The sequence below is a fragment of the Lissotriton vulgaris genome, chromosome 4_1 (genome assembly GCF_964263255.1).
Source record: "Lissotriton vulgaris chromosome 4_1, aLisVul1.2, whole genome shotgun sequence".
Classification (NCBI taxonomy): domain Eukaryota; kingdom Metazoa; phylum Chordata; class Amphibia; order Caudata; family Salamandridae; genus Lissotriton; species Lissotriton vulgaris.
Window position 1 is genome coordinate 414,835,168 of NC_141691.1, and position 13,352 is coordinate 414,848,519.

The 13,352-nt window shown below is 42.3% G+C and overlaps 1 pseudogene; it reads right to left on the reverse strand.

Annotated features, from left to right (window-relative positions):
• Nucleotides 1-8,302: 8,302 nt before the first annotated feature.
• LOC147718820 (inhibin beta B chain pseudogene) lies at nt 8,303-12,646 on the reverse strand (annotated as a pseudogene).
• Between the last annotated feature and the right edge of the window lie 706 nt (nt 12,647-13,352).

Genomic DNA, 13,352 nt, shown 5'->3' on the forward strand with positions numbered 1-13,352 from the left:
GATATTCAGACACACGCTACTCCAGACGAAATCAAGAAATGGACTGAGCTAGGAGGGGTCCAGACAGATCAGGGTAGGATGACGAAGGGAAAATCTACATGGTTTCTCCCCGACTCTATGGTTCAAGTCATAATAAATACAGCACATAGTCCAGCACACCTGGGAGAAAAAGCCATGTTAGACAGTTTACAGAATCTCTGGTACAACAAACATTTACGAGCAGCAGCAAAACAGAAAGTGCGTACTTGCATGATCTGTTGTCAGTTCAATCCAGGAAAAAGCGTCCCTGTAGAGCAAGGTGGATTTCATCCTCCCGATCACCCTTTTGAAGTCCTCCAGATGGATTATATCCAGATGGAACGTTGTCGAGGATTCAAGTACGTCCTCGTAGTTGTTTGTGCACTTTCCCGTTGGACAGAAGCATATCCAGTCCCAGACTACACTGCCCCGACCACTGCCAAGCAGCTGGTTCGAGAATTCTTCCCACGGTACGGCTTGCCTCGTATCGTATACTCAGATAACGGACAGCCATTCTCGTCCGAGCTCATGAAGCAGGTTTCACTCCTGCTAGGATATCAGTGGAAATTCCATTGCGTCCGACACCCCGAGGCAGCTGGCCTTGTAGAGAGACATAATCAGACACTGAAAACCCGTCTTGCAAAAGTTTGTAAAGAGAAAGGGGTCGACTGGATAGTCGCCTTGCCAGTTGCATTGTTCTATATGAGGATGGTTCCTCATTCGAGATCAGGGCTATCCCCGTATGAGGTGGTCTTCGGCAGGCCACCAAATATGTGGGGGACGCCCATGCCTAAGAAAATAACCGATGTTGATTGTAATATGCTGACAGATTACCTTGCCTCCTTGATGTCTGCACTCCAATCATGTCGTTCACAGGTTGCCGCAGCCTTTCCCGACAACACTGACGTGAAGCCACACGATGTCCGTCCTGGAGATACTGTGCTGATACGAAATTTCGACAGGAGGAGTCCGCTGGAGCCCCGTTGGCAGGAGCCGAAGCTCGTCCTTCTAACCACGAGGACTGCGATCAAGGTTGAGGGCAGAAAAGGGTGGATACATACAAGTCACGTCAAAAAATGTAATGAACTGCTGCTGCCAGAAACTGACTCTTCCACCCCCTCAAAGGACTGCCCAGATTCTAGTGACTTTAAACCTCCCATGGTAGAGAAAACTCCGCAAGAGGAGTACAAGTTGAAATTGCGGTCTAGCAAGTCAGACAGTTTAATTGTTTAAGTCCTCCCCTAGGTGAATTGGTTAAATAGTTTCTGACATGTATCCCCTAGACCCCAATAGAGAGAGAGATAGAGAGAAACAGATCAAGAAGCAACGCTACTGCAAATCTCTCAAAAGTTACTGTATTGTTACCTTATGGATTATGTTTTCTTTAAGTCTTACGATTATTGTCACAAGTGTAATTCTACATATATACTTTCCTATTGCTACACGTGCACATTCTTCTTCTAATGACACTGCCGAGCATTCTTTTAGTGAGTTACCCCTTCATGAATTGTCCTACCGACTTGCGCTGCGCAACAATACATTCATTAGTATGTTACACCACTCGCATCAGACCAGCAACGCTGCAAATTGTTGGATATGTGGCCGACTCCCTCCCTACCAGAAATACAAGGGAGTTCTGCCCCTCTTCCCGTACCCGTTCACTCACAATGGTTCATGTGGAGCCTGGTTTAGTTTGATTAATGCCTTAGATTCAAATTCCGTAGTTTATCAGGGTAACTGGGTATGGGGAAACCTGAACACAGTTCTGCATAAAATGTGTTATCCTGACAAAGAGGGACTTCCCAGAAGGACAGGGACTGATCTAGAAAATGAAGTATATGGATTAGGAAATTTTACACTTAACCTCTTCTAAATGTTGAATCCGAAACCGAGCCAGACTTGCCCACTATGTCAGTACTACCAGTCAAAGGTGAATTATGTATCAGAAAGAAGGGTTCAATACACCTGGGTCATAGTAAATGTACTACCGTGATCGAATTTAGTGATAAGGGCTAGTCCACATTCAAAGCTACACGTCATTCCTATTTCATTTGTGGTCAGACCGCATATGTACGTTTGCCTTTAGATTGGGATGGGACCTGTTACATTGGATTCTTACTGCCACCTGTTTTCCTAGCTCCACCAGATTATCATAGAAATTCCCGTTTAGTTCACAGACCCAAAAGAGATCTCCCAATTGTCGACTATACGGAAACGGCATGGGAAAAATTCACAGATTTCAATAAAGGTTTCTTTCCCTACTTAGGTGCTATCTTTAATAGTAAGTCTATACGTCACTTAACCAGAACTCTCGAAGCAGTAGTGAAAGAGACTACTTCCGCCCTAGGTAACTTGACTGAGGAACAGTCTGCTATGAGACTTGTCGTTCTTCAAAATCGTCTTGTTATTGACGTCATACTAGCCGATCGCGGAGGAGCCTGTAAGGTCCTCGGGTCAGCTTGTTGCGTTTTCATCCCAGATAATGCTCCGTCCGTATATAAGGCTATTACCCGTCTCCATAAGATAGCTAGTCAGATACATCAGAATCCAGGCACTTGGACTTGGTCCGGTTGGCTCTGGACTACTATTTCAGCCTGGGGATGGAAAATACTGTCACTCCTTGGAACAATACTACTTGTAGTATTCAGTTGCTGTTTATGTTTACAATGTGGGCCAGCGATTTGCGGCTTGTGCGCCACATCCTGCACTCCTCATTCAAGTCAACGTTCTAAATCCCATGTGAAAAAGGATGAGCAGATGATGTTAACTACTCAAATAAATAGATTAATGACGATTGATATATCATGAAGGGTCCGTAGGGAACAAGGAGGGAATGAGGAAATATAAATTTTATGGTCAAGAAATGTTCCCTAACGTGTACCCCACCGTCTCCATGTACGAGCTTAAAGTGCATGTAACTTCCCTCCTGTGCCAGCTATGAAGACGCAAATACATTTGCGTCCAACGTTAACATGTCCTCTTTCAGATCCACCCTGAATGGGTCAGATATTCCGTTCCTAAATATGCCTTGCCACCGTCTTTGTATGGCGCACTTTCACGTATTCCTGGCTCTGTGCGAGCTAGGCCTTGTTTTCTGTCATCGAGCCTCTTTTCAAAAGCATCTCTGCCTCCTGAAACTGCAACATGGGATGCCCCCACCCGTGAACTCTGTCCTACTCCCTGCGAGGCGAGCGGAGCCTGGCTCGGCCTGCCTGCCTGCCAAAGACAGTATTTTACCTTCATGCTATCAGTATAGCCAAGCTCAGCTTCCCGAAAACACATTCCAGTTCAGCAGAATAGATAAACAATCCTCCGCTGCAGAGCAAAGGGCCCGGCCTCTCTGTCTCCATGCAAGTAATTCATAGCTCCCGTTACCATGGTAGGCCCATGACCCCCTCGCTCTACACATAGACACGTAGGCACATATGCACGCATTCATAGTCAGTATAGGATAGCCTCTGCCCAAGAGACCTTTCCTTCTAGATAATATGGTTCCCAAACATCAGATATCAGATATGATATAGGAACGAGTTGATCTGACATGCCAGACTTCTGTCTCTTTCCTCTAGTGTAAATGTCAAGTCCCCTGCACCCTCCAGCTTTACGTCAATCACACGTCATGCAGCTGCGCGCGCATCCCGACTTCAGATTTCTGCTGACATTGCAAGATTCTGCTATGTACCCACCCACTTGTCACACTTTCATATGACGTCTTCTAGCACACACCTCTGTACACGCCCTAGTTCACGCCTTCTGGTTACGTATTGCTAACACGTGTGTGTTCTTATCTTGTTTCTCTCAGCTGTTACGCCTTCTGCATTGATTTTCATTATGTGCATTAAGTATAAAGGTTGTGTATTGTCAATAAAGTATGCTCTATCCCTTCCTGAACCCCAGTGGTGTCAGGAATCCGATATCCGGTTCTAGAACCATTCCTTTTGAAGGAATAAAACCCCTAAGAACTCTAACACCACGGACTCTGCGTCTTTCTTTCCGATTGAGTTATTTTATTTTAAGTACTTACCTGCATAGAAATTAGGACGGTAATTAAATATTTACCACAGGTGGGTGAGTGAGGGGCTGTGTGACTCCCACCATGGACGTATTAGTGGGTAAATCCATGGGTGTATGGGTTATGAGTGCATCTGTGAAGGGCTATATGGGGGAGTGAGTGTGAGTAAGTATTTGTTAGTGTTAGGCCTGGGTGGTGAACGTTTCTCCGTTCACAGAGTAAGCGGCAGAAATAACAGCACAAACTGCAGTTCGCACTGCACTCTGCCACTTGCAAAACTTCGTAGAACTTCGCTGAGTTTTTTGTAACTTACTCCACGCCTGGTTAGTATCTGTATTAATAGGTGAGGTGGTGTTTGTATTTCTGTGTAGGTGAGTACATGGCAGTGTGATTGATACTTTTGGTAACTGACAGGTGTGCAAGTAACTCTATGGGTGAGTGGTGGTGTGTGAGTGTCTGTGTGTCTGTATGGGTGTATTGATGAGTAACTGTATGGGTTAGTGAGTGGATGTGTGTGTGGACCTATCAATCAGTGAGGGGGTATGTACTAACTGGTATTGATGTGTCTATGGTTTGAGAATGGTAGTCTATATTTTACAGTGGGTGTATGAAAGGTTATATTAGGGTGTGAGGGGGTGCTTCAGATTTTAAGTGGATGATGTCATGAGTGATGTCCTCAGTGATGTCATTTGAAACGTCATAATTGATGTCACTGACCATGTGATGAGTGATGTAATATGTGACATCATCAGCAGTGCACTGTGGGAGCGTGAGTAGTAGTTAGCTCAACTAACTATAACTGCAGAATTTCTCTGGTTTTGTACGCCTGAAATGTCAGCCTAACTATAATGTCCTTGAAAACTGTGATTTTTTCAGTGAATTTCTATGGTTTTTTAAATGCTAATTCCTAACTATAACGCCTCAGAAACCTCTGTTTTTTAAAGTGCATTTCTAAGGTTTTTTTACATGCTAATTTCTAACTATGCCTACATAGGTAGGACATGTGCAGAAAGAGGGGAAGAAAGGCGCAGAAAGAAGCAAGAGAGGTGCAGAAAGAGTCAAGAGAGGTGCAGAAAAAGGAAGAAAGGTACAGAAAGAAGCAAGAGAAATGCAGAAAGAGGCAACAGATAACCAGAAAGAGGAAGAAAGGTGTGGTTGTGTTTCTGTGTGAGGTAAAAAAGTAAACATAGATTTTGGTATTTTTATGTAACGTTTCTAAATCACATGTACCCCAGCGTTTCAAGGCACTATCAGTGATGATTCCACATGAGGAAGATTTCCAGCAGAGAGAAGATAAACAATCAAGATTTTTAAGATGATTTAAACGCAGTTTTAAAAGGTAAGATTGTCAATAATTTTTTTAACTGACACAGAGAAGTTAGTGTGCCTAAATCAGAGAGCAGTTTATTTTCATTCTACAGCAGCACCTATTGAAAAGGATCCTGCTCCAAAATACATGGTTCTGATTTTGGGGATATATATTGAACAGGAATTGACCAGAAGAGAGCAAGAAAACAGCACATTCACGGCTATGAAATTTTGACATCCGGAATAAAGGAGTATCTTCATGAATTACATGATGGAGAGTAACTGAAGATTTTAACTGAATCCTGTGTTCTATGTGTAACCTAGGTAATTTAATGAAAATTAGGGAAATGAGTTCATTTCTATGGGACCCAGTAATCAATACACTGCCCAGTTATGAACAAACTGAAGGACTCCGAATAGCTTTGCAGGGCCGACAAGATAGAATGAATTTTCATAATCCATGCAAGATTGGATTAAGGCAGTAACCGCATGTCTGTGGTAGTCTGATGATATAAAAGATAAAACTTTAGCCAACAGTTTAATAAACAAGAAAACATTACTAGCAACTCGTAAACACTGAGGTTCAAGTGAGAGTTTTGACATGATGATGATTCTCAGACCTTAAGTCTAGTCATGAAGAGGAGGAAGAAGCATAACTGTTGACTAGTTATCTGAATTGGATGTATTTACAATAAATGTATAATTTATGCATCTTACAATTTTGCAAAATAGGGGCCCAGGAGAAGATGCAATTTTCAGCAAAGACTTTGGGCTAAGCATTGAGTGAATGAGAGACCCATCAGCCACCTGTGGATCCCATAGATTGGGCAGAATAAGAAAACACATTGCTTTTACATGTTTGATTACTGTCCAGAAATAAATTCACACACAGAAGGACAACACCATACTCTTAACGCTGCAAGTTTCTGACTTGCAATGGTGGCACTATCTGACTTTTCACAACAAAGCTGCGTGGAAAAACTACCCTTATTTACCATGACCCGATAAAGATGGTACTTTGTAGGATTCCTGTTTGCTTTTATGAGAAATCCGATATACCATGAAGTATAACACAAATTTATAATAACATATTTTTTCTTTAATAAGAGGGTTGACTGGCTAGGTAAAATAATGTTGGTGGCAATAATGGAACAATATAGTTGTGCACACAAAATGCTAAATATACCTTGTGTTGTTGGCTAAACCCAAAGCCAATAAGCAGGCCAAAAAATATCACGATGAAAATAAGGCCAAAGGTCTTCCACCAGTGAACACAGATACTTAGGCACTGAAGAAGTTAAATGGCATGACAACCATGCTAGCATTGGCTGGGAGTTGAGTCATGGTATAAGGCGGGGAATGTAGGAACCACTATGACACCAGTTTGCCCTGCTGCCATAGGCAAACATCACGTAAACACTATCCTCAACAGAATCATTTCCCTGCCAGTCCTTCATGTTCAAGACACATCAGAGTTGGAAAAACACTAAACTCTTTTGGCACCTATGTTTCTGGTACCAATAACAATAAAAATCGGAATGATGACATCAGGCCCTCTCCCAATTTCCAACTGCACTCTTTTCTGCTTCCAGGTATTCCCAACTTCGCTGCGAATCACAGCAAGTTCACTGGTGCACTGAAACAGGCACTCGTTGCCAGCGTCTCCATCTGTCAGCAAGTTAATCTGAAATTTTGTTGCCTTACTACCCAGTAAGACTAGATACACAAATGCCCCAGAGATCATATATAGTTTTCAATCTTTATTTAAACTGTACACAAATGTAAAATATTTTAACAGCAACCCTAAAAGAAACGTGTTTGGTTTTAAAGAATTATGTAAAAGAGTCCCGGCAAGTGTTGTAAGAGCACTTTTCTGAACACATTTGCAAGTGTTATACTCAGAATGTCGTTTTATTGTAGTCTTTTCTTTCTGATCTGTTGGCCCCTTCTCAAAGTATGCTGAGAACGAAATCAATACCCTTTTCTTTTCTCTCCGAGTGTGCATAAAAGTACTTCTCTCTTGCTATTCAATTCACTGGTGGCACTTTTAGGGACGGGACTGGCCAATGCGTCTCCTTGTAGACCCATTAGTAGTTCTTTTTGCTGGGTTTTTAATATCTCCAGAGCCCTGCGGACATCTATGTGCACAGATAGCAACCAGTTCAATCTGGTTTGTTTGTATTATTTCCAAAAATCTGAGATCTGTAACCAAAGGTCAACATTACACTGTGGTGCAAGACATTCAAAATCCCTTTAGGTGTCAACATTACATAGTGATGCAAGAGATTTGAAATCCTTTAGGTGACGCTGCAAATGGTCACACTGGTCCATTGGATTCATAGTGGTCAGTCAAAAGCATTCAGCAATGCTAACCCATAATCAGGCGCTGGGTCATACTGCAGACTTAAGCTTGATGAATGCACATGTAAGGCTCTGCTCGGAGTACTTAAAAGGACACAGTTATCAAAGTGGCTTGAAACTCAGTAACAAGTTGTCACCTAAAGCAAGGTGGAGTGCAGCTTCCTCACAAATCGTTATCTAGCAGCCATTTTCAATTTGGTCACTTTGACTCTTCGTTTTTGAGGAATGTGGTTCTTTGTTGTGCTGTGTATTTAGGGAGCAGTGTGGAGGGAGGGATGAGCTTATGTGGTGATCTGAAATTCAGGAAATCTCTCCTTTAGACTGTTGCACTTGTGATGGTATGTTTGGCCGAAAAAGTAGCCACTGAAACACGTTAGTTTGCACCTAAGACCAAAAACAGCTTGTGATGCAGAAAGTGATCCAAGAGTAGGTGTTATCATTGTCCAGGATCAACTGACAAGCACTGTTGTCAGAAGAGGCATGACACGATGACTTCCTGGTCACACTGATGTATGCAGGGGTGCAGCAGAGCGAAACTTCCCTTCGACTTCGACTTCAGTCTGGGATCGGTCTAGTTCTGTATTATTTTCATATATGCATATATCAAGCACAGCTGCCTTCTTCCACAATCATATTGAGAACATCCCTTTTCACAATGTTATATTCAACATCAAAGTACAGCATGGACATTGTGCTGAGTTTGGTGTATACTGTGCCTGGATTTAACCCGCACATTATGTACTGATTTACTACTGCAGTGTGAAAAGATGAGACTGGACCTAGGATTCCAGGCAAGTAGGCCAGGCAGCTACCCTTGAAATAGTTCCCAAAGTAGCCTGGCGGTGCCATAATCCAGTTATTCCAGCCAATGAGTCTGAAGTCAATGTAGAACTGCTGCCCCTTAGCACAGGTTTGTGCTCCCATCACACTACAGGCCTCGCTTGTGGATCCTGTGCTTGTTGTCAGCGAGCTAGGCATGGACCACTAAAAATGTGCAGTGGGATTCATCACTGGGATCGACATAGACCGGACCCATCGAATAGTCCTGGCAGCCATCACACTGAAATTTCAGCGTGAACCTCTGCTCACTTTTCCCAAATAAGCGCTGGAAGGCCTCAGTCAAAGAGAAGGTGTGCCACGTTCTACTTGTTGCTTGTGTCATCAGAGTCCTGGAAGAAGCCGTTGAACCTCAAGCGTGAACCTCCACTTACTTTTCTCAAACAAGCCTGAGGAGGCTTCAAAGAAAGCAACTGAGTTCGCTATATTCTTCGATCAAAAGGTAAAATCTCTGGTGGAACAGGTCACCCACCCCACTCCCATGGAGGAGAGAAAAGCCTTAGTCACCTGGCAGAACTTTGTTGCCATCTCGGAGGTTGATCTCCTCAAATGTATCCGCGATACCAAACCCTCCAACCATTCTTCTGACCATATACCCAGTGGCATTGCCATTGATTTCTATACTAACACTCTTTTCTACTGGACCAGGCTAGTCAATCTCTTCCTCAGTCAAGGATCCCTCCCAGTTGTCCTCAGAACAGGACAGGTTACCCCCTTCTAAAAAAAACCACTGCAGATGCAAAGGACCTCAATACTTCCACCTCATCACCAATCTCCCTTTTCTTTCAAAGATCACTGAAAAATGTGTTGCAAAACAACTCTCCCAACACAATATGGACAATATTCTCCTCAACATGTTCCAGTCTGGCTTTATTCAAAATTGCAGCACTGAAATAGCCCTTCTGCAAGAGATCGATGATGCGCTGCATATTCACGATTCGGGGAATCGTGCCTTCTGATTCTTCCTGACCTCTCTGCAGTTTTTGTCGCTGTTAATCATAACACCCTCCGGAACATTCTTCATCAGAGGATGGGCGTGGAAGGCACAGTACTCAAATGGTTTGCCTCTTTCCTCTTGGACAGATCCCAAATGATTAGGATTGCCAACTAGTGGTTGGTCAAGGCGTCCCTCAAGGTTCTATCCTTGCTCCCACTCTGTTTAATCTTTATCTGGAACCATTAGGGAACCTCCTAAGCAAATCTGGAATCCTCTACCATCTTTATGCTGATGACACCCAAATATACCTCAAGGTGTCTTCCCCTCATGATCTCTCACTACTCAGCTCTACTCTGAATGCTATTCACAACTGGATGTTAGTGCACCAACTCATTCTCAATCCCTCCAAAGCGGAATTCCTCCTCTTATCTAGCTCTCTCTCCCGCCTCCTGTTCAATCCTGGTTGGATCAGTTGAATCTACTCTACAGTAAACCCATCCTTGTGGACTGCGCTAAATCCTTCGGTGTCATACTTGACAAAAGTCTCAACCTTATCTCACATATCAGTTCCATGGCCAAGAGTGCAAGTTGTCAGCTGTGCCTTTTATGGGGGATTCATTGTTTCTTCCTGGAGAATGACCTAAAAACCTTGGTCCAATCGCTAGTTTTCTTTAGACTGGACTATTGTAATTCTCTTCTGACTGGCCTTCCCAAATCTCACCTCTCTCCCCTCAAATCCGTCCTCCATTCAACAGCTCGCTTAATCTCGGGGTCCAAACGAAGTGACCGCATCACTCCTATCCTGTCTTCTCTCCGATGGCTTCCCATCGAGGCTAGAGATATCTACAAAACGACGTGCATCACCCACAAAGCTGTGCACTCTTTCTCTCCTCGCTATCTGGTGAATAAACTGAAATTGTCTGGAGGCTCAAGACTATCTCGGAATACGGAAAAGCTCCTTCTTGAGCCCCCCTCCTTCAAAAGGGAAAAATTGATGGCACAATCATTCTCAGGTAATGTGGTGAGAATCTGGAACTCGCTTCCTCCTTCGCTCCGTACCATCACCTCCATCCAGATCTTCAAAGCGGACCTCAAATCTCTTTTATTCCAAAGACACTTTCAGAACTACCTCCCTTCTTCTCAGACCCCGCCAGGAAGTTCTTTAGTCATTGTAAATTTGTCACATATATTTATATTTTTGTTTGTACATCCTGTTCTTGCTGCGCTTGATTTTGTGTTCCATTTGTCTGCGTTGTTTTGATTCCATGGTCTGCTATTTTTCGCCAGGAAGTTCTTCAGTCATTGTAAAGTTTGTCATTTATATTCATATTTTTGCTTGTACAGTCTGTGCTTGCTGTGCTTGAGTTTCATGTGCTTTGATTCTATGGCAGGCTATTTTTATTTGTTTCCATTCCTGTAACAGTTCTCTCATGTAAAGTAACTGGTTTTATTGTACAGTGCTCTGACACCTTCAGGTAAAGTCCGCGATTAATAAGAATGCATTAAATAAATAAATAAATGAAATGGCCGCAATCAAAGTGACGGTGTGCCACGCTCTACTTGCTGCTTGTGTCATCAGAGTCCTGGAAAAAGCCCTTGACACACACTTTCCTACGGTTGCCCATTTCAGACTGGTAGGGTAGTACTTTCAGGTACAGCCAGAGGCTGGCTTGCAGGACATATAGGTGCTGATTTCCTTCATTGGAGATGAGAAAAGAGAGGCAAACTCTGAATGTTTCTTTATATGCCCATCAGTTGCACTCTTTTTGTTCCACTTTTAACAAAAATTTAAAAATGTTCTTAATGTTGTGCGACTCCCTCTAGAAGTGTTTTGTCTCAGAACACTGTCCAGTAATTCAACATAGATGAGGGCAGGGGTACTACTCTCGGTTTTGAGGTGTGCACACTTTTACTTGGACCAAAGACGGTCCTATTCTTCAGTTCATCATTACTCAATGAAAAAATCCATGAAAAGCTTTTTTCTGAAGCATCTTTTAATGCAATGTTTTTTATTTTAATGATTTTTTCTCATTAAACTCATATTTTCAAATATTTGCAGATTTCATTATTTAACGCATTTCACATCAACCCAATGCATTTCGGGTACAGATGGACCCTTCGTCGGGGGTCACTATGGAAAGAACAAAAAACAGTTTTGAGCCCAAAGCTATGTTCACAAATGTATATAAACCAATTACATGGTCCAATTCACTACACAAGTTATTGCAAAAGATTACATAAAACAAACGTGATTACCCATCGATAATTCAAAAAATCTTGGTTATGGATAACTACATATTTCGTGCGTTCAATGCATGATGTAACAATAGCACTCAAAGGTCACACTCCCAGCCTGACTCGAAAATCCTTACCAACAAAATCCCTTTAAAAAATCTAAAAAACTATCTGTCATGCATTTACAAGTTTATCGAACATTTTCAAGTGGGAACGACTCGCGTTCCGTGTCAGTTACTTACGGAAATGCTCACTCGCGTACCGCTTCTCTTTTCCACCAATGTCTGTCTAGCTAAGATAACGTACATGATTTTAGCTTTTATTTACATGCTCATTGGCCGGCTCTGCAAGACAATTCACAAAGGAATGCGTAAATGTGAGAACTGCACGCATTGCAATAATGTAATAACAGGGTCGTCCTTCACACATCCTAGAACTGGACAAACAATTTCACTAAAACATTCGAGCACTTGCGACACCAAAGGTGTGATTTATGGCATTAAATGCCCTTGTGGCAAACTATACGTTGGGCAAACAGAACGAAAGATCAAGGTAAGAATAACAGAACATAAGAGCAACATTCGGCAAAAAAATTTGAAATTCACAGAGGCAGCACACTGGGCAGAAACGGGACATAACATTTCTCAATTACGCTTCACCATACTGAAAGTGGTGGAAGCACGCCCAGATATGGACACACATAAAATGAGACTTAGAGCAGAATATTTTTGGATAAAAAAGATGGGGAGCCTTCAGCCGTACGGGCTCAATGACAGACTGGAATTAGCATGTTTTTTATAAACCATCAGAAAGTCATTTTGTTTGTCCTGTATTAACATCGGTTAACAGTGTAGACCCGAGGCTATTTCTAAATTACCATATGATCAACATGTCACCGATCATAAGAATATGCATTGTGTACCTTGGTTACATCCCATTCCAACATGGCCGACACATTATTACCGTGATTTGAGTTATTTGTTATATTATGTTGATATACATTAGTTTTCCTTAAGATACGTAAGCTATCTTTCACATTGGGTCAATATTTGTTTGTTTACATGATACGAAAATGTTAGTATTCTGCTCGCAATAGTTTTTTTAAATATTTTAAACTTCGGCGGTCATGTGACCGCAGAGCCGGCCAATGAGCATGTAAATAAAAGCTAGAATCATGTACGTTATCTTAGCTAGACAGACATTGGTGGAAAAGAGAAGCGGTACGCGAGTGAGCATTTCCGTAAGTAACTGACACGGAACGCGAGTCGTTCCCACTTGAAAATGTTCGATAAACTTGTAAATGCATGACAGATAGTTTTTTAGATTTTTTAAAGGGATTTTGTTGGTAAGGATTTTCGAGTCAGGCTGGGAGTGTGACCTTTGAGTGCTATTGTTACATCATGCATTGAACGCACGAAATATGTAGTTATCCATAACCAAGATTTTTTGAATTATCGATGGGTAATCACGTTTGTTTTATGTAATCTTTTGCAATAACTTGTGTAGTGAATTGGACCATGTAATTGGTTTATATACATTTGTGAACATAGCTTTGGGCTCAAAACTGTTTTTTGTTCTTTCCATGGTGACCCCCAACGAAGGGTCCATCTGTACCCGAAATGCATTGGGTTGATGTGAAATGCG